Source organism: Manis javanica, chromosome 3 (genome assembly GCF_040802235.1).
Source record: "Manis javanica isolate MJ-LG chromosome 3, MJ_LKY, whole genome shotgun sequence".
In the NCBI taxonomy this organism is placed as follows: Eukaryota; Metazoa; Chordata; class Mammalia; order Pholidota; family Manidae; genus Manis; species Manis javanica.
Genome location: NC_133158.1, coordinates 125377379 through 125403157, shown reverse-complemented (window position 1 = coordinate 125403157; position 25779 = coordinate 125377379).

The window sequence follows — 25779 nt, the reverse complement described above, 5'->3', positions numbered from 1 at the left end:
TTCTTGGGTGTGCTCAGGCCTCTGAAGTACTTTCAGCTCCAAAGAACCAAAGGGACAGGACAAGGCTCAGAAAAGAATTTGTAGGCAACTCTATACATCAGGCTTGTTGATGAGAAAGATGGAATGATGACCTACTTTCCTTCCTTGTGTGCCTAGATCACTAAGATAGTAAAGGAGACAGGAATGTCTTGATCAGACAGTCTAGAAACAATGGCAAACATTTGGCAGAAGATTCTATGGGTAGTAGAGGGCCATTAAAGATTTTCTGATCATAAATTCCATGATCATAGATGTCATTAGAAAGACTGGCTCATAGGTGGAGGGGTAGATCAAAGTGAAGAGACATACAATGTAGAGAAGACCAGTTAAATGATTATTACATATGTTCAGGTGATTTAGTGATGAGAGTCTGAATTAATACAAATAGAAAGGAGGGGATAGATCCAAGAGATAATGCAGACTCCAAAGGACCTGAAAAATGTTGGGATAGACAGTGTGAAAGAGGAGCATAAACTACCACCACAACAATAACAATAATAACCATTTCTGGGATACTTTGTATCAGAAACTGTTATGGGTTCATTAAATATTTTTTATTAATTTAATTCTCTCCATAACATTATGACATAGGTATCATTATTAGCTCTATTGCTCATACAATCAGAAGAAGACACAAAGAGCCTATATAATTTACTTTAGGTGACACAAGTATATGTCAGTATTCAAAAAATGAATCTTGGCTTCATCTTTCAAGGATGTATCTTGGTTAACTCCCCATCTGTTTACTCGGGCAAGCCAGAATACATGGAGTCATTCTAGACTTCTCCCTTACCCATATCTACTACATTATTTAAGCCCAGTTGATCCTTTTTGTTACTCCCATATCCATTCCCTTCTTCTCCATCCTTACCACCCTCTCTAAATATCAAGTAGCCATCTTTTACTTGGTCTGCTCTGACAGCTTTCTGGCTGTTTTACCTTATCCTAGTCTAACCACAGCTCCAAACCATTTTATTCCCTTCTAGGGCAATGCTGTCTAGGAGAATTAGAGTACATCCACATATGTAATTTTATATTTTCTAGTAGAGCATTAAAAAAAAATTAGAAATTTAAAAGTAAGCACAATTAATTTTAATATATATTTTATTTAATCAAAGATATCAAAAATGTTATATTTTTTAATGTGTAATCAGTATAGTCTTAATGAAATATTTTATATTCTTTTATCCTTTTATTTCTTATTGAAATCTGGTATATATTTTATACTTATAAGATGTTTCAATTTGAACTAGCCATATTTCAATAGCCTTATGTGACTAGTGACATCTATATTGGGCAACACAGCTCTAGAGAGATCCTTCTAAAATGCAAACTTGGTTATGTCATTCGCTAGGCAAAAGACCTTCATTACCTTCCCATCACCTACTTGATAATATCCCAACTCCACAGAAGGACATTAAAGGATCTTTATGATCTGTCCCTTGGATAGCAGTGTGGTCTTCTCTCCCTGCTCATTTATACTCCAGCTGTCCTTGAATACCTCACAGTGCCAGAACATTCCACTCAATGCCTCTAATGCCTTTACGTGAGACTCTCCCTCCTGGAATGATCTCCTTTGATAGTCTACCTGGCAAGAAGTTACTGATCCTCCTGATACCAACTCAACATTACCCCCTCAGTGAAGTCTTCCCTGACTTCTCTAGTGGAAATAAAACCTTGTGAACTTTGTACCTGCCTTTATGTTCATATCTGTACTGAAATTGTTTCATGTCTGCCTTTACTGAACTAAAAGTTCCCCAATGGCAGGAATGTCTTTCCATGTTTGTATGTTAACATCTCCCGTGGGTGTTTGGCATGTAGCAGGTGTTAAGTAAATGCTAGTTGGATGAATGAATGAATAAAGAAAGAAATGAAAATCTTCAGGGTTTTGTGTTTGGATAGCTAGGGAGAGCAGCTGTACAATTAAAAGGAACAGTAATGTGACTATTAGGAATATAAGCTGGTGTGAGCTTTGGCAGCAAATTGCAGAACAATGAATTGAGAAACAACATGAAGACCTCACCAAAATACATTTAGCTGTAGCAATGTGCTTGCCATTTTTAGTCTTCAATTAAGAACAGAACTGTTTCAGAAATTGAGATGTAACCTAAGAGATCCCAAGAGACTATACAACAGCATGAAACTTGAACCAGAATTCATAGTGCTGTTTGACTGATTCCTTATCAACAATGCAGAGAGGCAGGCTTGCAGAACAAATTGATTAAGAAATATACATGTGGCTGTTGAAAAAATCATAACAAATCCATAAAAGTATAGGCACAGAAAAGAATAAAAAACTCAATCCCATTACCAGAGATAACTACTGTTAATAAGAAATATTTTGTTGTATTTGCCTCTTGAATGCAAGAATAAAGTTTGTTTTTTCTTAACTGGTTGAAATCATATTATATTTAACTTCACAGATTTTTTCAGTTAAAGTTTTGTAATTATTGTCTCATGTCATCAAACATTTCTGTGAACATGTTAGTGGCTGTATATTATTCCATTGTATGGATATACCACAACAGATTATTTTCCATTACAATCTCATTAAAAAATGCAGACGAAAAGATCTAAGAGAGATTGTAAGAATACTTTCCAGAGAGGAAATTACACATCAAGTTTATTTGCACAGATGCACCACTGCCTGAATTTCAAGTCAGATGGGCTTCTTGAAGTCATGCTATCTGGGTATGACATATACAGAATACATCTTAATGCCACAGAGTGAAGGAGGTAAATATTAGTTTGTGCAAAGGGCATCCAGAGATGCCGTGAGCAGCTTTGGGGCCCAGTCATTCCAGGCAAATTTAGAAGAGTGCCAAAGGCTGAGTGTCTGAGTCTCCCCTCACAAATTCTTAGGTGAACCTGATCTCCTATATGACGGCATTTGCAGGTAGGGCCTTTGGAGGGTGATTAGGTCATGATGGCAGAGCCCTCATGAATGGGGTTAGAGCCCTCATAAAAGCGGCCCCAGAGAGCCCCCTTTCCTCTATTTTAAGATACAGTGAATAAAAGATGCTATTTATGAACCAGGAAGTAGGCTCTCACCTGACACCAAGTCTGCCGCACCAGATCTTGGACTTCCAGTCTCCAGGACTGTGAAAAATACATTTCTGTTCTTTAGAAGACTCTCAGTCTATGGTATTTTGTTGTATCAACCCTAATGGACTAATACAGGCAGTCTGTGATTGTTGGGAATAAAGTCATCTCATCCATTAAGTAATTCATTAAAGGTCCTTTCTTGATCAGGCATGTGGTATTCCCCTATGCACTAACCTGAGACAGTGTGGACATGGACTGCGGTCTGGCATCAGGAAGCATCTGTGGGCTTAGATATGTGGCACTTAATTTTGATTCTTTCTTTCCTTGTAAAATACTGGTAAAGCACTGTTTGTGTATCATTCCACTCATTAAACACACATGCAGGCACACACTGAGAGTCAGTAATATGCCAAGGACTGTGTGAATTAAATGAAACTGAAAATAGTGTTCCAGCCTCTGAGAGGCCAAAGATTTGGAGAAAAAGATAAGCAAACAGACAAATTACAATGAAATGTTATAAGTGATACATAGACATAGGTGTGAAAAATTTAAAAAGAAGAGAGCAACTAACTGGGAAGGTAACTTTTGAGCTGGATCTTATAGACTTAGTGGGCATCTGGAAGATAAAGAAAGGGTGGGGATGTGCAGGTTGTTCTGTGTATGTTCTTCTAAAGCCATTCTTTAGCTAACTCTGCCATGTTATGTACCCTCAGGGGCTGTCCCTTAGTGTCTGCATCACCTGGGATCTCTTCTGGCTTCCATTTGGATTCAGCCAGTAGGAGAAAATAGCAGGATGTCAGAAAGTAAGAGGACAGAGAAGTCAGGGTGTTCCTTCTGCTCCCTCCCAGCTCTGCAGCCTCATTCTGCCAGTGGAATTGCTCTCTACATTTGGGATCGAAGATTGGATCACTATGTTTTGGGAAGATAGCAGGCGGCAGATGGCAGTGCCAAGCACAGAGTAAACTGAGAAGAAACACGATCAGGGAGACTAGAGAGTAGCAACTGCTTGTGGCAGTTCCCACAGGTGACAGGAAGGTCTGTGTTAAGGCAGTGGAGGTGGGCTAGAGACAAGAGGACACATTAAAGAGACATTCTGAGGTGGATCTATGAGATTCAGTGGTCAAGTAATACAAGGAGTGAGAGAGGAGGTGAACATGACAAGTTGAGTCATTTGGTGGTCCTGAGGTGGTTGATGACAGGAATATGAGAAGAGGTGGGTATGGGGAGCAAGAGGACAGAACAGTGAATTTAGAAGGCAGCTTTCACTGGATATAGGTCTTTATTGCCAGAAGGACATTGGGTTATGTCTATATACATCCTTGCATTTACCAAGGGATTTTAAATTATTATGATGAGTATTTTAAAAATCTTCTTTGTGATGCACACTTACTTACATTGTGAGGGGGGGTCATTAACTATGGAGGAGTTCATCTGAGACTCTCAAATCACTTATTGATAATAAGATGAAGGAAACTTGGAGCCAATGCTTTAAAAATATTAAATTATAAGTGAAATTATTTTTTGGTGAATACAGAAGATTGGAGGCCTTTGAAAATGGCAAAAATAAGGAGGTTCTGTTGTCTATACAAGTTTTCTTTTTAAATTCGAAACTATTCCTGACAAAATTTATTTTTAAAAGGGTAACTTTATCAACTGTTATTGAAGTCAACTTCCGAGACTAAAGTGTGATGGAAGATTTTCCTGTCAGTTGTCACCCAGTAGCCCACCCTCCCAGTGCTGTGATTATTTCAAGGTGAAAGGTGAGCAGAAATGCTCCTTACCAGTTATTCAGCTGGGATGTTGGTGTTGGTAATCTCAGTCGCTATGGTATTTGAGCCTATTGGCTCTGAAAGGATTTCCTCTTTTGTACAAAAAGGGAGCAGAATGGCGGGTGTCAAAGATAAAAAGAAATGAGATTTAGAAAAAGTGGATCCTTGTATCTGCAAAATAGATTTTTATTCAGGGGAACTTTAATAGAAATTAGTAGTATTGTTTCACATAAAGGGCTAGATTAATGTGGGATGAAAGGTAGATTTATTTTTACTTTAAAAATTTATATTTCTCTGGGACATAATTTGGTGAATTAAAACAGGGATGAGCATAAAGTTATTTCTTGTGTTATCAAAATGCTTCCACTTTACATTTATAGACACATATATAGATTTAGTTTAAATATTCTATCTAGATGCAGCCCTTTATGTACCTGAGATGGAAGAGAGCAGGTCAATCCAGGCACTGAGAGACTACATGTACCTATCTTTCTGTAATTTCAGTAAAGTGCCAAATTCCCTTGTTTGACTACAAGTTCTAAAAATGACAGCATTAGACAAATTTTTGAGGTATCATTTCATTTATGCTGTAAAAGTTACAATGAATAAGATACGGTACCACCTCTTGAGGAGTTTACAGACTTAGAGAAAAGCAATGAGCTTAGAAATAAATAGGTCTCATTTTTATTTCAATTGCTTAAGATCTTAGAGCTGAGATTTTAGAGATCCTATCTAAACCATCCATTTTACAGATGAGAAAACTGAGATCTGGAGATGTTAACAACCTGTCCCAGGTCTCATGGCTAGTTCATGGTACAACTAAGGCAACTTACTTTAAGCCTATTGCTTTTTCTGGGGCACCACACATCTCACTTTGAGCACAACAGAGGAAAAGTGAAGACTATGGGGAACAGAATGGAACTGGTAGGGTCGTTCTTTCACCAAGAAAGCCTTGGGGCTTTTAAAAGTTAATGCTCATATTTTCTATTTTCTCAATGCAGAATTCACTTTCATCAATGGAGGTTAAACTCAGAATATCAGATGAGGGGAAAAAGGAAAAACAATGATGTGACAGAGCCGTGGATTTGCTTTGTGGGCTGTCCCAACTTTTCTGGGCTTCAGGTCCCTCGGCCAACATTTGCTTTTTGGTATCATCGGTATCATTGTGATGGACATTTCTTGGCCACCCAACATCCATTCCTCCTCCTCCTTTTTTTTTTTTTTTTTTTTGAGATAGGAGCTTGGTGTCCCTTTTGGGATTTATTTTTCTCCCTCCATGAGACTACTGCTCAAGGTGTCCTGCTGTTCTCTAGCCAAAGGGTGGACATTTCATTCAGGCCAGTCTATCAGTCTCTCTCTGGGACTCTTCCCTAAGAAGATTACAAAAAGGTGAATGAACACATTTTATTTCAGGCTCATTTTGGTGGTGATTCCGAGGAGACATCCATTGGTTCCTGCTGTTTGGATCCCTGGGCTTGCTCTTGTTCTCCTATAAACAGATGTTCTCCTATCTTCTTTGCAAGTCATTGAATTACTCACAATCTTTCTATTTCAGTTTTCTGCCTAAATTAGTTAGATTTAGTTTCTCTGGTTTACAACCTAGATTGATATATCCATAGACGTATCATGAGGGCAAAATAAAAAATAAGCTTTCAGTCAGATGGGCAGTATTATTACATACACATATTAATCCTGTCATTTTTCAGTGTTCTCTAAATTACACAGAGGTCCTACTGTGCAGTCTGTTTGGTCTTACCTGCCTCAGTCAACTGACTGTAGCCCATGCAGTTGGAGTCTGAGAATTCTGGGCCAGAAAGTTAAGTACCTCCATCTGAATATTGAAAGCTTAAGAGCAGATGGAATTTTAATTCTTTAGGGAAGGAGCAGGCATAAGAAAGAATATGTGCATGAGGTGTCACAGACTGCCAAGAATAATCTGACGGGACCCTGGGAGGGGTGAAGGCCAGACATGCTTATAAATAGCCACTCTTTTTTTCTTATTTCAAATGGTGTCAAGCCAGGGACCTGAAGTCCAGATGGAGATTCTGCTAAAAGCTTTAGGATTTGTTGTGCTGTCCAAGGACTTCTCATTTGTGCTGCTTATGTCCATAGAAAACTATCCTTTGTATTCCTTCCCATTCCCACATCATTACACCTCTGAGAAAATGAAGCATTAAATAGGAAATACTACATTGGCCCTGAGGCTGTGCAGAGTGACCCTCCCGACCCTCCTAAAATGACCTCTTTGAGTTTAGTGATGCCTGGGAGAAACATATTATATACATCTGGATCATTCTGAAGGAGAATCTTTCAGACAAATGCACATAGGACAGCGGTTCTTAAAATTTAGCATGCACCATAATCCCCAAGAAGCTTATTAAAATGTAGATTTTGGGGCCCCATGTCTGGGATTTATGATTCAGTTAATCTATAGTAAAGTCTAAAAATATGCATTTCTAACAATGCTGCTAATCTGACGATAATGCTTTGAGAAGCACTGATCTAGAGTAATAGTTTAAAAAATAAATGAATATGCTTATTGCTTACATTTTGGCATACATGACCGTGAGGCAAGGGAAGGAATTAAATGAGGGCACTAACTGTAGGGATGCAACGAGAAAGAAAGGATTAAAACTGGCTATTAACCAATACAAAATTTTCAAGCATGCAGGATAACAGACTTGAAGGACTAGGGTTTCGTAAACTCCCTCATCTCATTTAATACATCTCATCTCATTGAAGAGGCAACCCAATGAACCTAATCAAGGAGTTTTTGTTTTGCTTTTTTGGTCATAGGGTTTCAAACGTGGGAAGTCTTGGCAAAGAGAGGGGAGAAAAGGGAAAACTGGTTCTTTTCATTTTCCTGGACTAAGGACAGGAAAGCCAACTATGAGGTATGTCTCTCTCTAAAGGGTCGGGGGCAGATGGTGGTCACACGTACAGGGGCTCCTGCCCCCTTCCCATTGCAGTCTGGGAGGAGGTAACTCAGCAGCCTGCAGAGCATGTGGAAGTTGTCTTTATGGCTCAACATGGTTGGATGGAGAGAGGATCTGAGTTTCCCTTAGGTACTATGTAGTGTGGATAGAATTCAGAAGTTCAGCTGTGCCCTGTGGAGGGATGGGGAAGGTAGCTGAAGGAGCTGATGGTGGCATTATCTAAAGGGTGTTTCCTTGTGATAGGGACCAAGTCCACAGCCAGGGACCAAGACCACAGGAAAACTGGGAGTCACATTCTACCTTAAGGAAAACCATAGCCCTAGTGAGAGCTGGGATGGGGTCCAGTTCAGCAAGGGGGTGCCCAGTGCTCACTGAGAGCATTGCCCCAGCCAAGAGAACATCTTGTAGCCTTCAGCAAAAGCAGACATCCACAGAATGATCAGAGATGGGTCTGATGCTACCCAACTGGTCAGCAGTCCATCGAGCAGCCAGATCAGCCAGGCCACTGTGGAGCTGAACATGGGCCCCAGGAACAGCCTGAAGAGAGAACCTCATTTCCTTTCCAGTGTCCCAGGCCACGTTCTTCTCTCACACACTTGTGTGCTTTCTTAAGAGGAGTGGTAGGGCTCAGAACTTTGAAACACTGAGATCTACCTCCATTTTAAGCAGAGACTGTGTTAAATTATTGGTTGTAACTGAGGTTCCCAGATAGGACTGGTGTTTCTCCACCCTACCTCCTCGATCTGCGACTACACATTTACAGAGAAATGAAGAATCTTTCTTTGTACATCTGAGAAAGGCATTACTAGCCTTTAATAATCCAAGAGTATCAGGCATTGTGGCATATAGGGATTCAAAGAACTTCTGCAGGATTCTCTTTCTATCTCTCAGATCTGTTTATTCTGTGTTAATGAAGAAAATGAAATCATTAATTTGAAAAGATATTTTTAGACAGGATTTAACAAATGGTGGTCACCAGTAGCTTATTATGCTTAGTAATACCTTGGCATCCTGATCAATTCTCACCAAAGGAGACTCTGGCCCTGCTGCGTCCCTTGTCTCATATAGTGAGAGGGGTGGGGCTATGTAATTGACAACCTTACCTGATGGGAGAGGAGCCTTTCTAAAGGAAAAAATGCTAGACTAACACATGTAAGAGATGTCTAGAACATAAGTGCAGCTGTAGGCTCTACTGTGATTATGATTCTGCCTGATGACTGGAAAGAAACAGCCTATCAGAAATTATGAAGTGCCCCAATGTCATTTGCATTTGTGCTTCTGGAATTTGGAATCCATGAGAGGCTTATTGAAGGAGTTTGAGGAACCAGGCTCCCCCATACATGTGACATTACATAATTCTGATGGCAAAAAGAAAAATCTCCTGTGTTAAGAAAATACTTAAGACAGGATGCTGTTAGCTCATTTTGAGTGTCTCTGTTAGGTCCTTCACCCTCTTCTTCACTTGGTTAACTAACTTATCTTTGGCAGGATAATTCCAGGAGGCGCCCTCCCTGTGCTGGGGAAGATGCTATGCATGGCTCCTGTAGTATTCCAGTGAATATGACTACATAATTTATTGCCTTAACTGGGACATATTTGAGATTGAAATTATTAGTACTAATTTTAAAAATCCTGTTAAAATAACAGGTGTAAATTGGAATTGTCTTGAGCAGTAGGAGAGGTATAAACTAGAATTATCTTGAGCAATGGGATGTGTGGTTTTCCTATCTGTGGATGCCCTGCTATGGTAATTACTTATTTGTCTATCTTCCCAACTAGCTGGTGAGCCATTTGATGATGGAGATTATTTCTTATTTCAAATGCTCATTACAGTGTTTGATAAATGTTTTTTTAATGTTCAACAAAGAGGTAGGACCTCCTCTTGTCCATGAAGGCTGGCATATTTACTTCATCTCCCTAGATGTAGAGGGTGAAGACATGCTTCAGGGGCATTTGCTTATTTCCATTTCCTGTTTATCCCTGAATGTCTGCACAGATACATATATTTTAAAGGTCTTCCTTCTGTATCTCTCCAATGCAGATGAGGCTCATTACATGATTCTACTTTGTGAGGTCTGGAACAGCAACAAAAGGGAATCAGGCTGCTGCTTCTAGTGTTTAGATCTAGTAACTAACCCCTTCCTTTAACTTTATTTGAAAATTCTCATTTCATGTATATCATACTATAAACCCACAGCCTAAACATAGTAATAAACTTAATTTATTTTGCTTTTTTTTAATGGTATAAATGCATTTCAAAATATAATCTTCTAAACTCGCAGATATTCATAATCATTTAGAAATGATAAAAAAAAGTTGTCAAATACTCGTAATTATAGAAATTGTCACTGAAATTACAGGAAGCTTAGAAAAGCTTTATTGCTGTTTAGTTTTGTTTGAATGCTCCTGAGTGTGCTATTGAGAGCTTTGATAAATCAAGAGGGCTGAAAGATGGAAATAGCCCTAGTGTTCAAGTTATGTTACACTTAAATCTATTTAATTAACTATTCTCACAAACATGGTGTTCTTTTGCAAGAAACATTAAAAAAATAATTTTCTTTCATGCTTTCCTTTATAGAACAAAAAAAAAATCCCTGTATGCTTTTGTATTTCTCATTCTTTGGTTTTCTTCCAACACATGTATATAATTATATGTTCATGTTGTCATGGTGATTCAGGGCTAGAATTGTGAGACTATTGTAATCACTTCCCTAAGCTTGAAACCTGCTGTCCAGCCCTGCTAAATTAGCAATGTAGTGGTAGATGGTCAATGTATTCTTTGCTGTGAATTAATCTATTGTTCAGATATCCTTTTTTTTCATTGAAGTCTAATTGACATACAATATTAGTTCTAGGTGTAGAACATAATGATTTGATATTTGTGTAACTGAGAAATGATTAACACAATAAGTCTAGTTACCATCCATTACTATACAAAGTTACAAAAAATTTTCATCCTGTGAGGAGAATTTTTAAGATCTACTCCCTTAGGAAACTTTCAAATATGCAATACAATATTATTGACTATAGTCATGCTGTACATTACATTCCCATGACTTATTTATTTTATAACTGAAAGTTTTTACTTCTTGACCATCTTCACCCATTTCACCTACTCCACAACCTCCCTTCACTCTGGCAACCAACAATCTATTTTCCATATCTGTGGGTTTTATTTTGTTTTTATAGATTCCACATGTAAGTGAAATCATAGGTATTTGTCTTTGTTTGACTTATTTCACTTAGTATTATAATATCAAGATCCATCTATGTTGTTACAGATGGCAAAGTTTCATTTTTTTTATAGCCAAATAGTATTTCATTATATATAATTCCATTTTAGATATCTCACATATCTTCTCCAACCATTCATACATTGATGGATACTTAGGTTGTTTCTGTATTTTGGCTATTGGAAATAATAGCCATGCTGCAGTGAACATGGGGTGTACACATCTTTTCAAATTAGTGTTCTAATTTTCTTCAGAAAAATACCCGGAAGTGGAACTGTTGGATCATATGAGAGTTCTATTTTAAATTTTTGGAGGAATCGCTATACTGTTTTCTATAGTAATATACCAATTTACATGGCTACTAACAGTGCAAGCGGGTTCCCTTTTATCCACATCATTGCCAAAACTTGCTATTTTTTGTCTTTTTGATAATAGCCATTCTAACAGGTGTGAGGTGATATCTCTTTGTGATTTTGATTTGCATTTCCCTAATGATTAGTGATGTGGAGCACCTTTCATGAGCCTGTTGGCCATCTGTATATATTCTTTGCAAAAATGTCTATTCACATCCTCTGTTCATTTTTTATTTTTTTTTGCTATTGAGTTGTATAAACTCTTTGAATAAATTTTGGATATTAATCCCTTATTAGATACATGACTTGTAAATATTTTCTCCATCCAGTAAGTTGCCTTTTCATTTTGTTGATGGTTTCCTTTGAAGCTTTTTAGCTGATGTAGTCCCAGTTGTTTATTTTTGCTTTTGTTGCCTTTGCTTTTGGAGTCTGAACCATGAAGTCATCAGCAAGACCAGTGTTAAGGAGGTTACTGCCTATGTTTTCTTCTAGGAGTTTTATTGTTTAAGATCTTACATTCAAGTATTTAATCCATTTTGAGTTAATTTTTGTGTATGGTGTAAGACAGAGGTCTAGTTTCATTCTTTTCCATGTAGCTGTCCAGTTTTTCCAGCACCATTTATTGAGCAAACTGTCCTTTCCCCATTGTATGTTCTTGGCTCCTTTGTTGTAAGTTAATTGACCATATATACATGGGTTTATTTCTGGGCTCTCTGTTCTGTTACATTGATCTATGTCTGTTTTCATGCCAGTATCATACTGTTTTGATTATTATGGTTTTGTAATAGTTTGAATCAGGGAGTGTGATGACTTCAGCTTTGTTCTTCTTAAGATTGCTTTGGCTATTTGGCATCTGTTATGGTTCCATACAAATTTTGGGATTGTTTGTTCTGTTTATGTGAAAATTGGAGGAATTTGTTGCCAGTAGTCTTGCCTCACAGAAAATGTTGAAGTTCTTCAAAGAAGAAAAATGATATAGGTCAGAAATGGATTTATGTAAAGAAAGGAAGAGCCTCAGAAAATGAATAAGTGAATGAATAAATGAATAAAATAAACATTTTAGTTTTCTTATTCTTAATTATCAAATAGGTAACAGCTCAAAATAATAACAGCAGCAATGTATTTGATTATGTATACTTATATGTAAGTGAAATGAATTACAGTAATGATACAAGGGACAGGAGGGAGAAATTAAGAATATTTTGTTATATAATGTACTTGTACTACTTGTGAAATGACGTAGTGGTATTTGAGAATGGACTTGGATTAGTTATAAATATACATAGCAAGCTCCAAAGCAACTACACAAACAAAAGGTGAAGAAAGAAGTCTGATATACTAAGAAAGGGGAGAAAATGGAATCATATAAAATATTCATTTAAAACCACAAAAGGCAGAGAAAGTATGGAAGACAAAAATAGGAACAAACAACAATGACATTTGAAACAAAGAAATTTTAACAGATATGATAGTATTAATCTAATCATATCCATAATACCTTAAAGGTATAAATACACCATTTAAAAAGAGATTGTCAGAATGGATTTAAAAACAAGACCTAACAATATTGTCTACAAGAAACTACTTTAAGTATAGCGATATATAGACTAAAAGAAAAGGAATGGAGAATGATGTACTGTGCTAACACTAATCAGGAGTAAGTATATTAATTTCAGACAGAGCAAAATTCAAAGTAAGGAAAATTATCAGGGAAAAAGAGTGGCATAACATAATGATAGGGGAGTCAATACTCTATGAAGACATAACAATCCTTAATGTGTATGAGGCAAAACCTGACAGAACTGTAAGGAGGAATAAATGAATCTACTATCACTGTTGGGGTCTTTAATACTCTTGTATCAAAAATAGACACCAGGAAAAAAATTAGTTAAGAAATAGTTAAACTCAATAACATCATCGATTAACTGGATATAATAGACATCTAGTTTTTTATCGAAGAACTGCAGAATACACATACTTCTCAAGCTTGCATGGAATATTCACTAAGATAGACCACATTCTGGGCCATAAAATACACCTAAATAAGTTTAAAAGTTTTAAAGAATAATATATTGTCTGCTGTCAGACCACAGTAAAATTAAACTAGAAATCAGTAACAGAAAGATGGCTGAAAAATTCCAAAATAGTTGAACATTAAACTACACACTTCTAAATAACACATTACTGAGAGAAGAAATCTCAAGAGAAAAGAAAAAAATATTTTGTACTAAAAACAAAAACACAGCTTATCAGAATTTGTGGGATGCAAAAGCAGTGCTTACAGGTAAATTTATGACACATATTTGAAAGCATATATAGAGAAGAAAAAAGACCTAAAATCATCTAACCTTCCCTCTTAGGAAACTAGGAAAAGAGGATCAAATTAAATACAAAGTAAGCTGAAGAAAAGAAAGATCTTAGGGTAAATATCAGTGGAATTGAAAACAGCAAATTAATAGGGTAAATCAATGACCCCAAAAGCTAGGTCTTTGAAAAGATAAATGAAATGGATAAACCTCAAGCCAGGCTAAGAGAAAAAGAAAGGGAACAAGGTAATAATATGAGAAATGAAAGAAGGTTTATGACTATAGATTTCATGATCATTAAAAGGATAATAAAGGAATTCCATGAAAAACTCTTTGCCCACAAATTTGAAAACATAGATGAAATGGACAAATTCCTTGAAAGACCCAATCTGCCAAAAGTCATACAAGAATCAATAGACAATATGAATGGTCTATATATATTAAAGAAACTTAATAATTAATACCTTCCAAACAGAAAGCACTAGGCCCAGATGGGTTCACTGGTGAATTGTACCAAATTTATGGAAGAAATTATACCAATTCTTTACATTCTCATTCAGAAGATAGAAGCAGAAGGAGTACTTTCTAACTCATCCTATGAGGTCAACATTACCCTAATACCAAAATAAGACAAGGATATTACAAGAAGAGAAAATTACACACCAACATCTTTCATGAACATAGGTGCAAAACTCCTCAATAAAATATTAGCAAATCTAATTTAACAATGTATAAAAATAATTATATAACACAACCAAGTGGGATTATCCCAGGTATACAAGGATGGTTCAATACTTGGAAATCAATTTATGGACTCCATTATATCCATAGGTCAGAGGGGAAAAATACCCACTTGATCTTATCAGTAGATGCAGAAAAAGCACCTGACAAAATCCAACACCCATTAATGATAAAAACTCTCAGCAAACTAGGAATAAAGGGAGACTTCCTCAACTGGGTAAAGAACATTTATGAAAAAGCTACAGCTAATATCTTACTCAATGATGAGAAATTTCAAACTTTCACTTAGGAATAAGTCAAGGATGTCTCCTCTTATCATTGATTTTCAAAATCATACTCAAAGTCCTAGCCAATGCAATATGACCAGAAAATGTATTCTGATTGGGAAGGAAGCTATAGAACTCTTTGCTTACAGATGACCTCATCAGATTAGAAAATCTGAAAGAATCAACAAAATCTCCTGGAACTAAGTGAACATAGTAAGGTTGCAGTATACATTAACATAAAAAAGTCAACCTCTTTCCTACACATAAATAACAACCAAGTGGAATTTGAAATTAAAAGAACATTACATTTAGCACCCAGAAATGAAATACTTAGGTGTAAATCTTACAAAATATATGCAAGATTGTGTGAGGAAAACTACAAGACTGAAAGAAGAAAACTACAAGAATGACAAAGTCAGAGTAGAACTAAATAAGTGGAGAGATATTCCATGTTCATATTGATTCCATATTGATAGGGATACTCAATATTGTCAAGATTATTTTTTCCAAACTTGATCTATAAATTCAATGCAGCCCAATCAAATTCCTAGCAACTTAGTTTGTGGACATAAATTTATTCCAATGTTTCTATGGAGAGGCAAAAGACTTAGAATAGCCAATGTTATTATTAAAATAGAAGATCTAAGTTAAAGGACTAATACTTCTTAACCTTAAAACTTATTATAAAGCTATAGGAATCAAGATAGTATTGGTGAAAGAACAGGTAAGTTGGTCAATGGAGAACCCAGAAATAGTCCCACATAAATATAGTCAGCAGATGTTTGACAAAGGAGTAAAGGGAGTCAATTCTATGAAGGCTGAGAGAGGACAGGAAGCTGCAGAACAAAAGTCTGAAGTTGGTAGAGGATGGTTCTTGAGGTTGAAGGAAAGAAATCATCTTCATAATGTAAAAGCACAAGATGAAGCAACAAGAATTGATGGAGAAACTTCAGCAAGTTATCAAGAAGATCTAGCTAAGATAATGAATAAAGGTAGCTACAGTAAGCAGTATATTTTCAATGTAGATGAAATGCGTTATATTGGAAGCCTTATATGCCATCTAGGACTTTAATAGCTACACAAGTCAATGCCTGGCTTCAAGATTCAAAGGACAGATTGACGCTTTGGTTAGGGCTAGTGCAGCTGGTGACTTTTAGTTGAAGCCAATGCTCATTGACCATTAAAATAATCCTAGTGCCTTTACTAATTATGTAAAATCTACTCTGCCTGTGCTCTATAAATAGAACAATGAAGCCTGGATGATAGCACATTTGTTTACAACATGGTTTACTGAATATTTGAAGCCCACTGTTGAGACCTACTGCTCAGAAAAGAAGATGCCTTTCAAGATATGACTGCACATTGACAATGCACCTGGTTACCCAAGAGCTTTGATGGAGACGTACAAGATTAATGTTGTTTTCGTGCCTGCTAATGCAGCATCCATTCTGCAGCCCATGGATCAAGGAGTAATTTTTGACTTTCAACTCTTATGATTTAAGAAATACATTCTGTAATGCTATAAGCTATCACAGATAATGATTCCTGTGGTGGATCTGGGCAAAGTATATTGAAAACCTTCTTGAAAAGATTCACCATTTTAGGTGCCATTAAGAACATTCCTGATTGATGGGAAGATATCAAAATATCAGTATTAACAGCAGTGTGGAAGAAATTGACTCCAAGCCTCATGGATGACTTTGAGGGGTTCAAGACTTCAGTGGAGGAAGTAACTGCAGACATGGTGGAAATAACAAGGGTACTGGAATGAGCAGTGTAGCCTGAAGAGGTGACTGAATTGCTGCAATCTCATGGTGAAACTTGAAACTGTGAGGAGTTGCTTCTTTTGGATGAGCAAAGAAAATGACTTCTTCAGGTGGAATCTACTCCTGGTGAACATACTGTGATGACTGTTGAAATGACAACAAAGGATTTAGAATATTACATCAACTTTGTTGATAAAGCAGTGGCAGGATTTGGCAGGATCAACTCCAATTTTGAAAGAAGTCTACTGTAAGTAAAATAGTGTCAAACAGCATTGCATCCTGTACAGAAAAATTGTTTGTGAAAAGAAAAGTCAATCAATGTGGCAAATTTTATTGTTGTCTTATAACTGCCACAGCCACCCCAACCTTTGGCAACCACCATCCTGGCCAGTGAGCAGTCTCCATCAGCAAAAAGATAAAGATTCAGTGAAAGCTCAGATGATGGGTCACACTTTTTAGTAATTAATTATTTTTTAATTAAGATATATACATTTAAAAAACATAATGCTATTGTACACTTGATAGACTATAGTATAGTGTAAACATAACACTTATATTACTAGGAAACCAAAAATTTAATTGAGATACTTTATTGCAATGGTCTGGAACTGAACCTGTGATATTTCTGCGGTATGCCTGTAATAACATTAGATTCTGCCTTAGGAAAATTGGGACAAAAAAACAAACAAAAAACAAAGAAAGGAGAAGGAAAGCAACAATAAAGATTAAGGCAGAAATCAGTAAAACTGAAAATAGGAAAACAGTAGGGAAAACCAATAACACCAATTGTTTCTTTGAAAAGAACAACAAAATTGACAAACCTTTAGCTAGACTGACCCTCTCCTCCCTACAAAAAATTGAGAAGACAGTTACCAAAATCAGGAATGTAAGGGGTGAATATCACTATTGACTCTACTAAAATTAAAAACCAATTTTATGCTGACAAATTAAACAATATAGATTAAATTGACAAATTCCTTGAAACAATTTACTAAAAATGACTAAAAAAATAGAAGAAAATGTAAATAGAGCTATAACAAATATAGCAATTAAATTAGTAATTTAAAATCTATAAAGGAAATTCTAGACCCAGATAACTTCATTGTTGTATTCTATCAAATATTTAAAGAAGAAATTATACCAATATTTTAGAAACTTTCTGAAAATAAAGAGATTACATTTCCTAGCTCAATTTGTGCCTACTACTCTGATAAAAAAGCCAAAGGTACCATAAGAAAAGGAAATACAGATTTATATTCTTCATAAATATAGACACAAAAATCCTGAAGACGTAACACCTTCCTGTGTTGACGGATAGTAACTCACTAGTGGGGGTGAGGATTTAATAATATGGGTAACTGTTGAACACTGTGTTACATACTTGAAATCAATATAAGATTATATATCAACAATACTTCAATAAAAAAATCCCTAAGAAAATATTAGCAACCATTGCCAAACCTATAAACCTTTATACCCTCTGATCAAGTGGAATTTATCCCAATAATGCAAGATTCAATATGAGATAATAAATATACTACCTTAATAGAATAAAAGAAAAGATCAAATGGTCATCTCAGCAGATGCAAAAAGGGCACTTGACAAAATCCAACATGCTTTGTAATAAAAACTCATAGCAAACTAGTAATAGAACGGATTTCCTCAACCCGATAAACTCTATCTTTTTAAAAATGTGAAACCAAAGTCATACTTAATGGTGAGAGACAGATTGCTTTCCTCCATAAGCTTGGGAATAAAGCAAGGATGTTTACTCTCACTACTTCTGTTCAACATTGTGTTGGAGGATTTAGGCAGAGAAATAAGGAAAGAAGAGAAATAAAGAAAAAGAAGATGAAAGAATGAAGGAAGGAAGGGAGAGAGAGATAGAGGGAGAAATGAAAGAAAACAGGAAAGAAAGAAAAAAAGAAAAGGGAGGGAGGCAGGAAGGCAGGAAAAGGAAGGAAGGGATGGGGGAGTAGGAAGGAAGAAAGGAAGGAAAAGAAAGAGAAAGGAGTAAGAAGGAGAACAAAAAGTGAAAGAGAGGGAAGAAAGGAAGAGAGATAGCTAAATTGGAAAGGAAGAAGAAATAAATTGTAGTTGCAGAAGACATGAAACCTTAAGGAATTCACACATGAACAAATAATAGAACCTATGAACGTGCAGTGTTGCAGAATACAAACCAATATACAAAAATCCATTGCATTTCTACTAAATTTGTAAGATTCAATATAACACCTTTCAAAATCCCAAGAGGCATTTTTTGCAGAAATATTAACATACTGATCTTAAAATTTATATGACATGCAAAGGACGCCAAGTAGCCACAACAATTTTAAAACAGAAGAGCAAAGGATATGTAGCTCTTAAACTTCTTTCTTTCAAAATTTACTAGAAAGCTACAATAATTAAGACGCTGTGAGACTGGCATAATTGTAGACATATAGCTCAATGGAACAAAATTGAGAGTTAGAAAATAAATCTCTTTACACTGGCTAGAATAGCAATATATATTCTTTAAAAAACCCACCACCATAACAAGTGTTGACAAAGATGTGGAGAAACTGATAGGAATGTGAACTTGTACAGCCATTTTGGAAAACAGTTTGATGCTTTCTTAAATAGCCAAACAGAAACTTACCATATAACCCAAAAAATTGCACTTCATGGAATCTACCCAAGAGACATGAAAACATAACTCTACATAAAGACACATATGACAATGTTTACAGCAGCATTACTTATAATTGCCAAACTGGAACGGTCCAAATATCCATCAATTGGTAAACAAATTATGGTATATCCACACATTGGAATATTATTTAGGCATAAAAGGGACTGAAATACTCCCATATCCTACAATATGGATGAACCTGAAGAAAAATAATGCTAAGTGAAGAAGCCAGGTACCATAGGCCATGTAGTATGATTTCTTTTGTATGAACATTTCAATAAAAGCTAATCTGTGGAAACAAAAAACAAATCAGTGGTTGTCTGGAACTGAGGGTGGGAGCAAGTGTATGAGGGAGCCTTTTGGGGTGATGGAAGTGTTTGTAATAATGTATAATTCTATAAGTTAACTAAATATCACTGAATTGACACTTAAGATGTTATTACATGTAAAGTGTGCTTCAGTAATGCTATTAAGCATTGCTAAGGACTTGAAGGCAGTAAGAGTAGCTTCTTTAAGTTCCTAGAACTTCTTAGATCTAAAAGTAACCCTGGAATTCCCTATGTTTATGGCTTGAGGGCAGGTGGTAATATTAAGAAATGCATTGTGTATGTGATCTGCATTCTGGGGTTGTAGGTATGTTACAAAGAAAGAAAGAAGTGGTAATTTTGCTTCCTGAAAATAAGTCAGAGTAAATGGGCAGAAACTGGGAAAAAGTGCACATTTATCATTATTATTTAATTGGCTGTTTAGTTTCAATCTGTCCCTGTGCAAGGAACATATTAATTGTCTTGTCTACTTGTCTTGAAAAACCCACCCTTTGTTGATAAGGCTTGCTGTGCTGGGAGCTTGTGCATACTGAGGATATGGGGTGGAGAAGGGTGCCGATTGTGGACTTAGAGGATATGGGATGCAAATTCACCATGACCTGAATGGGAACACATACTTAAAACCTTATTTTAAAAATAGACTATTTTTAGACTCACAGCAAAATTGAGCAGAAATTCTAGAGTTACCATGTCCTCCTGTCCGCCCATATACAGCCTCCCCTACCATCAACATCTCCCACTAAATTGGGACGTTTGTTAAAATCAATAACCTACATTGATACATCATTATCACCCATAGTCCATAGTTTACATTAGGGCTCACTCTCGGCTTTGTGCATTCTTTTGGTTTGGACAAATGTATGTAATGACGTGTCAGTCATTGTGGTATCATATGGAATAGTTCCACTGTCCTAAAAATCCTCTATCCTCCATTTATTCATCCTTCCCTCCCCCACCTGTAATCCCTGGCAAACATTAATCCTGTTATCTCCATAGTTTTGCCTTTTCTGGAATGCCATATAGTTGGAATCACATAGTGTGCAGTCTTTTTAGGTTGGATTCCTTCACTTAGTGATGTGTACTTAAAGTTTCTCCACATCTTTTTCTGTCTTGATTGCTCATTTTTGTTTTGGTGATCCATTGTCTGGGTGTACTGCAGCTCACTCATCCACTCACCTGCTGAAGGGCATCTTGGTTGCTTCTAAGTTAGGGCGCTTATGAATAAAGCTGATGTAAACATCTGTGTGCAGGTTTTTGTCTGGAACCTAAGTTTTCCTTTCATTTGGGTGAATACCAAGGAGTGTAATTGTTGGTCTGTATGAACAAGTATCTTTTTAATGAAGAGCATGTTAGAAAAGACATGGGTTTAGGAAGGAAGGGTGCTCAGTAAACTTTTAAGATTTAGTTTTAACATACATGCAGACAAAAGACAAGCTTAATTCAGAGAACAGGCTGTAACAGCAGTATGCATGATTAGTGGATTTTCATTGTTTATTTTAATCAACTCCAGCGATCAGGATTTTTTACATTAAAATTTTATAAACTGTTTTTCATTAAAAGAGTATTACATGCTTATTTAGAGAAGTAAAGTAAAAAAGTGAGTAATTCACTAGTCCTCTTTCCTAGAAGTAATTATTAGCAGTTTGTGTACCATCATCAACATTTTAATGCAGAAACAAAGTTCTGGGTAATGTACATTTAGTATAATCAGGGCTTATACTGTATTTGTTCTTCTACCTCTTTCTCTTAATCTTGCACAACCATTCATGTCGGTACACACCTTTACCTCATTTCTAAGTGTTCAACAGCCACATGACTGCAAATGAAATAAAGACCTCATTCTAAGCTTGAATAGCTGAAGCCAGAAATTGTTAAGAATGGTCTTATTTATTTTTTAAATTATCTATTTCCTCTCCTAGAGTTGACATTCCATGAGGGCAGGCACTTTATTTTGATTAATGTTGTATCTTTAGCCTCTCAAACGGTGACTACCACAGCATCTAGCACTTCTGAATTCTTACTTTGTGCATTTCATGCGTTTTTCTCTCATGAAATCCATGAAGCAACTCTATGAAGTGGGTACTATCAGTATGCCATCTTACAGTTTAGGAGACTGAGACACAGAGAGGTTGGCTAACCTGCCCCAGATCATATGCACCATTCAGAGGTAGAGCCATGATTTGTGCCCAGGCAGTCTGATTGGACCTGCTGGGCTAGACACAGAGCTAAAGGGTAAAAGGTCCAGAAGAGACCTTTGTCTGCACAAATGTCTGGATCCAATGAAGAAAAGTCCAGAGAAGTCCATGTCACCTTCAGGTCCTGAACTTCGGGCTAGATGCAGAAAGAGGACATAGCTTTGGATTGTTTCCCTTGTGGGAGAAGTGAGTGCTTTTCCTTTGTGTGTGTATACATGTGTGCACGTGGGATGTGCACGTTTGTGGACTGCTGTACAGTCCAGTGGACTTGAGTGGTTTTATCTGCCCCGCACACCTTTCTCTCTTCTTTTGGTGGTAGCCTCCCTCTGCTTTGAAGATCCTTCCTCCAATCAGAGCAAGCTGTCCTTCTTGCTTATGTGGGCCTGTCTAGCAGAGCATTTCCCTAGGATTCTATTATCCTAGGGTAGGAAAGAGATGCCCTCTCTTTCTTCTCCTGTGTCAGTGCATTTGGATTGGCACTTTAACTTAGAATTCTATAAAGACAAACAATTTTTCAAGGTTGACTGAACCTATTTTTTGGTATAAATTTAGATACAATTCGTAACAGAATTAATTTAAGTAAAACTTGTATATTAAACTAAGGTAATCATACCAGCTTTAATGTCCAGTTATCTCCTCATTAAAGCATTAGGAAAAATACTTAATGAAGTATGACTAGTCTTCTGCTTCAGGAAAGATTCCTTTTCTTGCCCTAACTTCACTGGCCCTCTGTGAGTTTCACATTCTTTTGGTGTCTCACTAATCTATGCTGGGGTCAGCTATTTCCTGGCATCCGAGCACTTCACCCTGGTAGTACACTGAAATACAGTCCCCCAAAGATATCAGGTCTTAATCGCTGGAAACTGTAAATGTTATTGGGAAAAGGGTCTTTGCAGATGTGATTAAGTTAAGAATCTTGAGATGGGGAGATTATGCAGGTTAATTCATGTGCGTCCTAAATGCCATCATATGCATCTTTCTAAGAAGGAGGCAGAGGGAAGTTTTACACATGCACAGCAGAAAGTGGTATGAAGACAGAACAGAGAGAGATATCAAGACACACTGGCCTTGAAGACTGGAGTGATGTGGCCACAAGTTGAGAAATGCTGACAGCCTCAAGAGACTGGAAAAAGCAAGGAATGGATTATCCGCCAGAATCTCTGGAGGGAACGCAGCGATGCCAGCATGTTGGTTTTTGTCCAAGGATACTGATTTCAGACTTTTGGCCTCCAAAACTTCAGCGAATAAATTCCTATTGTTTTAAGCTACCAAGTTTGTGTAACTCGTTACAGCAACCACAGGAAACTAATATGACATAAACCAATATAATTATCCCAAATTCGTTTGAATTCAAAAACATTGTCAGTGGTATTACCAAGAAGGCTTTTATTTTCTCTAAAATTGTTCTGCAGTATGTTGGCTGCCCACTCTGTTTATTGCGCTCACATAATAGCACAAGTTTTTCCTTCTGTCTCGTCTTTTTCTTTCTTTCTTATGCAAGTGCTTTTTGTTCTGGCTATCTGATGTTTTATTTTGGTCTATTTCTGTGTTGTCTGTCCTCTGAGATGATTAGGAGCATTTTATTCTTGTGCTTTTGATTAAAAAAATAACTGTATTTTGGGTCAAACTGATATGGATTTTCCCAAAGAGAAGAAATGTGAACACCCCCTATGGATGCAAAGGCCTGGGAGTTATTGTTATGTCATTTTATGCTTAATACCATATTATACTTTCTCCTTGGGATGGCTTAAAACATTTTCATATATATAAATGTCAAAGAAAATTCAGACAGCTTTACTTGATGTGAATATTTTATTGAGCAACAAACAAACTGCCAACAGGGAGACTTTGATCAGGGAGACTTCAAACAGAAAATGGTCAAAGTTAGTTTCCAGCAGTTCCAGCTCAATTTATAAAGTGCAAATGAGTAAGTACATTGGTTTCTGCTGTGATTAATTACTAGAAACTTATATTCCTTTACGTTGCATAAGCTTACTTACTTGCAGCTGATTATCTAGGAAGCTGTCTAAGTTCATGCTCTATGGACATGAAGAAAGCGTTCAGAGCCAGCATTTCAGGTATATCACAACAGTTTAAGGTTTGGTTACACAACTGTGAGTATTTGATCTAGTGGCATATTCAAGCAGGTACTTCAGTTTTTCTTTAACATAAATAAATGTGGGCAACTAGGATCAAAGATCCTAGATTAAGTCTCAGCTCTTAAACACTTCTTAATTGTAAGACTTTTTGTAAATAAATTGCTTTCTCTAACCCATTTAAGCCTTGGAATTTTTCATCTGTAACGTGGGGATAGCGGTAAGGTTGTTGTAAGGATTAAAGGAGTTGATACATGCAAAGCACTTAGAACGGCGTCAGGCACAGAGCACGTGCTAACAAACGCTGCTTCTATCATCAAGATCATCGTTCTTGTTTAGCATGAAGACCATGTTGTCTCATCTGTGTTTCTATCAAAGCAGGGATAGTTTCCATCTCTTAACCTTACCATTTCTTTAACCTGGCTTTCCTGCCGTAACTGGCAGACCCCAAGTGGAACATAGATTTCTATTCACACTTGACGAGGAGAAATTAATAGAAGTCTTTCTGTTTGAGGTATGTCTCATTTTTATTAGTCATTATTGTTTGGGAGAGATAGTAATTTGGCTGAATTACTTAAAAGAATATTTAAATTTCTCAGTTTCACTTTTGTAGAATAGAGGTTCAGACAAATTTTTCATATATATACATATTACAATATTTTCAATCACCTTTGAAATCAAAGAATGACTATAGTTTATTCGAGTCATTCATTCATTGTATATGGACTGAATACCTTCTGAGTGCCCAGTCCTGTGTTAGGTCCTGGGGACATAGCAAGGAAGGAGACACACATGGTTCCTTCCCTATGGAGTTCATAATCCAATGAAGACAGTCTAAAAAAATAAGCTAATAAAAGAATTGTAAATTGAGACAGGTTCTGTGAAGGCCACAGACAAGATTCGGAGATAGAGGTGGAGACTAGCAGGGTTGCATTAGGGAGGATGGGTGCTGGGGTAGCCAGGGAAGGCTTTCAGAGGAGTAGACAATTAGGAGAAATTGGTAGAATAAGAATGAGTCTAACATGAGAAGAGCTGAAGAAGAACATTCTAGGCAGATGCTGTAGCATCTATTATAAAAAGACAAACACACACCAGGGTGTCAGAGGGAAGTGGGCAAGGGAGGGAGCTGTAGGAGATGTAGGCTTCATAGGGATAGGCGAATGCTTGATCATGTGGGAAATGGTGACTCCTGGAAGGAGTTTAGATTTCATCCCAAATGCAGTGGAAAGCCTTTTAAAGGTTTTATGCGGTAGAGTTTTAAGATTACTCTTATAGCTGTGAGAGAACTGAGGAGGGAGGTGGGCTGTTGCACCAGTTCAGGAAGAGATAATGATGTGTGCCCTAGTGCCCCAGCAGCCTATAAGAGAAAGATAAGCCAAATACTTGGAAGATTAAATAAAAAACACTTGTTGATTGATTGGATTTGAGGTCTGTTGGAAAGGGAGGGGGGGATCAGTGTTTTAAAGAAGTATTGCAATTTGTGATACCAGTCATGATTCTTCTTATTAGCAAATAAATAATTTTTATACAGGATGTATGCAGGTAGGGTTAGTATATCAGTTATAATGTCATGTAGCTATCTATCTTTGATAACAATCTATCCTTAGAAGAAAGAACCTATTTTAATATCAAGGTCATTTTATTGCTTCAATAACCCTTCCTTGATTAGTACCATTAATAGCCATGAATGCAAATAGAAGTGTTTTAGATTTTGATTAGGATGATTAAACTTTGTTAAATCTGACTGATAGCAAAATTGACTCAAATGGTTTGAGTTATTAAACATTTTCCAGGAAATCAGTTTTATTTCTTTGAAATTCCTAGAGCATTTTAAACCAGACTAAGAAAATACTGCCAATTAGAAATCCCATAGGACCTGTTTTAATAGTTAAGATGGTTTTAGTTAGTATAGCAAGTATTTATAATTTAATATTTCTATAATTGTTGACATTTTTATCATCTGGTGGACTAAGCATAGCCATTTCAGTTGTATTTACATTATTTCCTTGACAAATTTCTTTTAAAAGTAGGTAATAT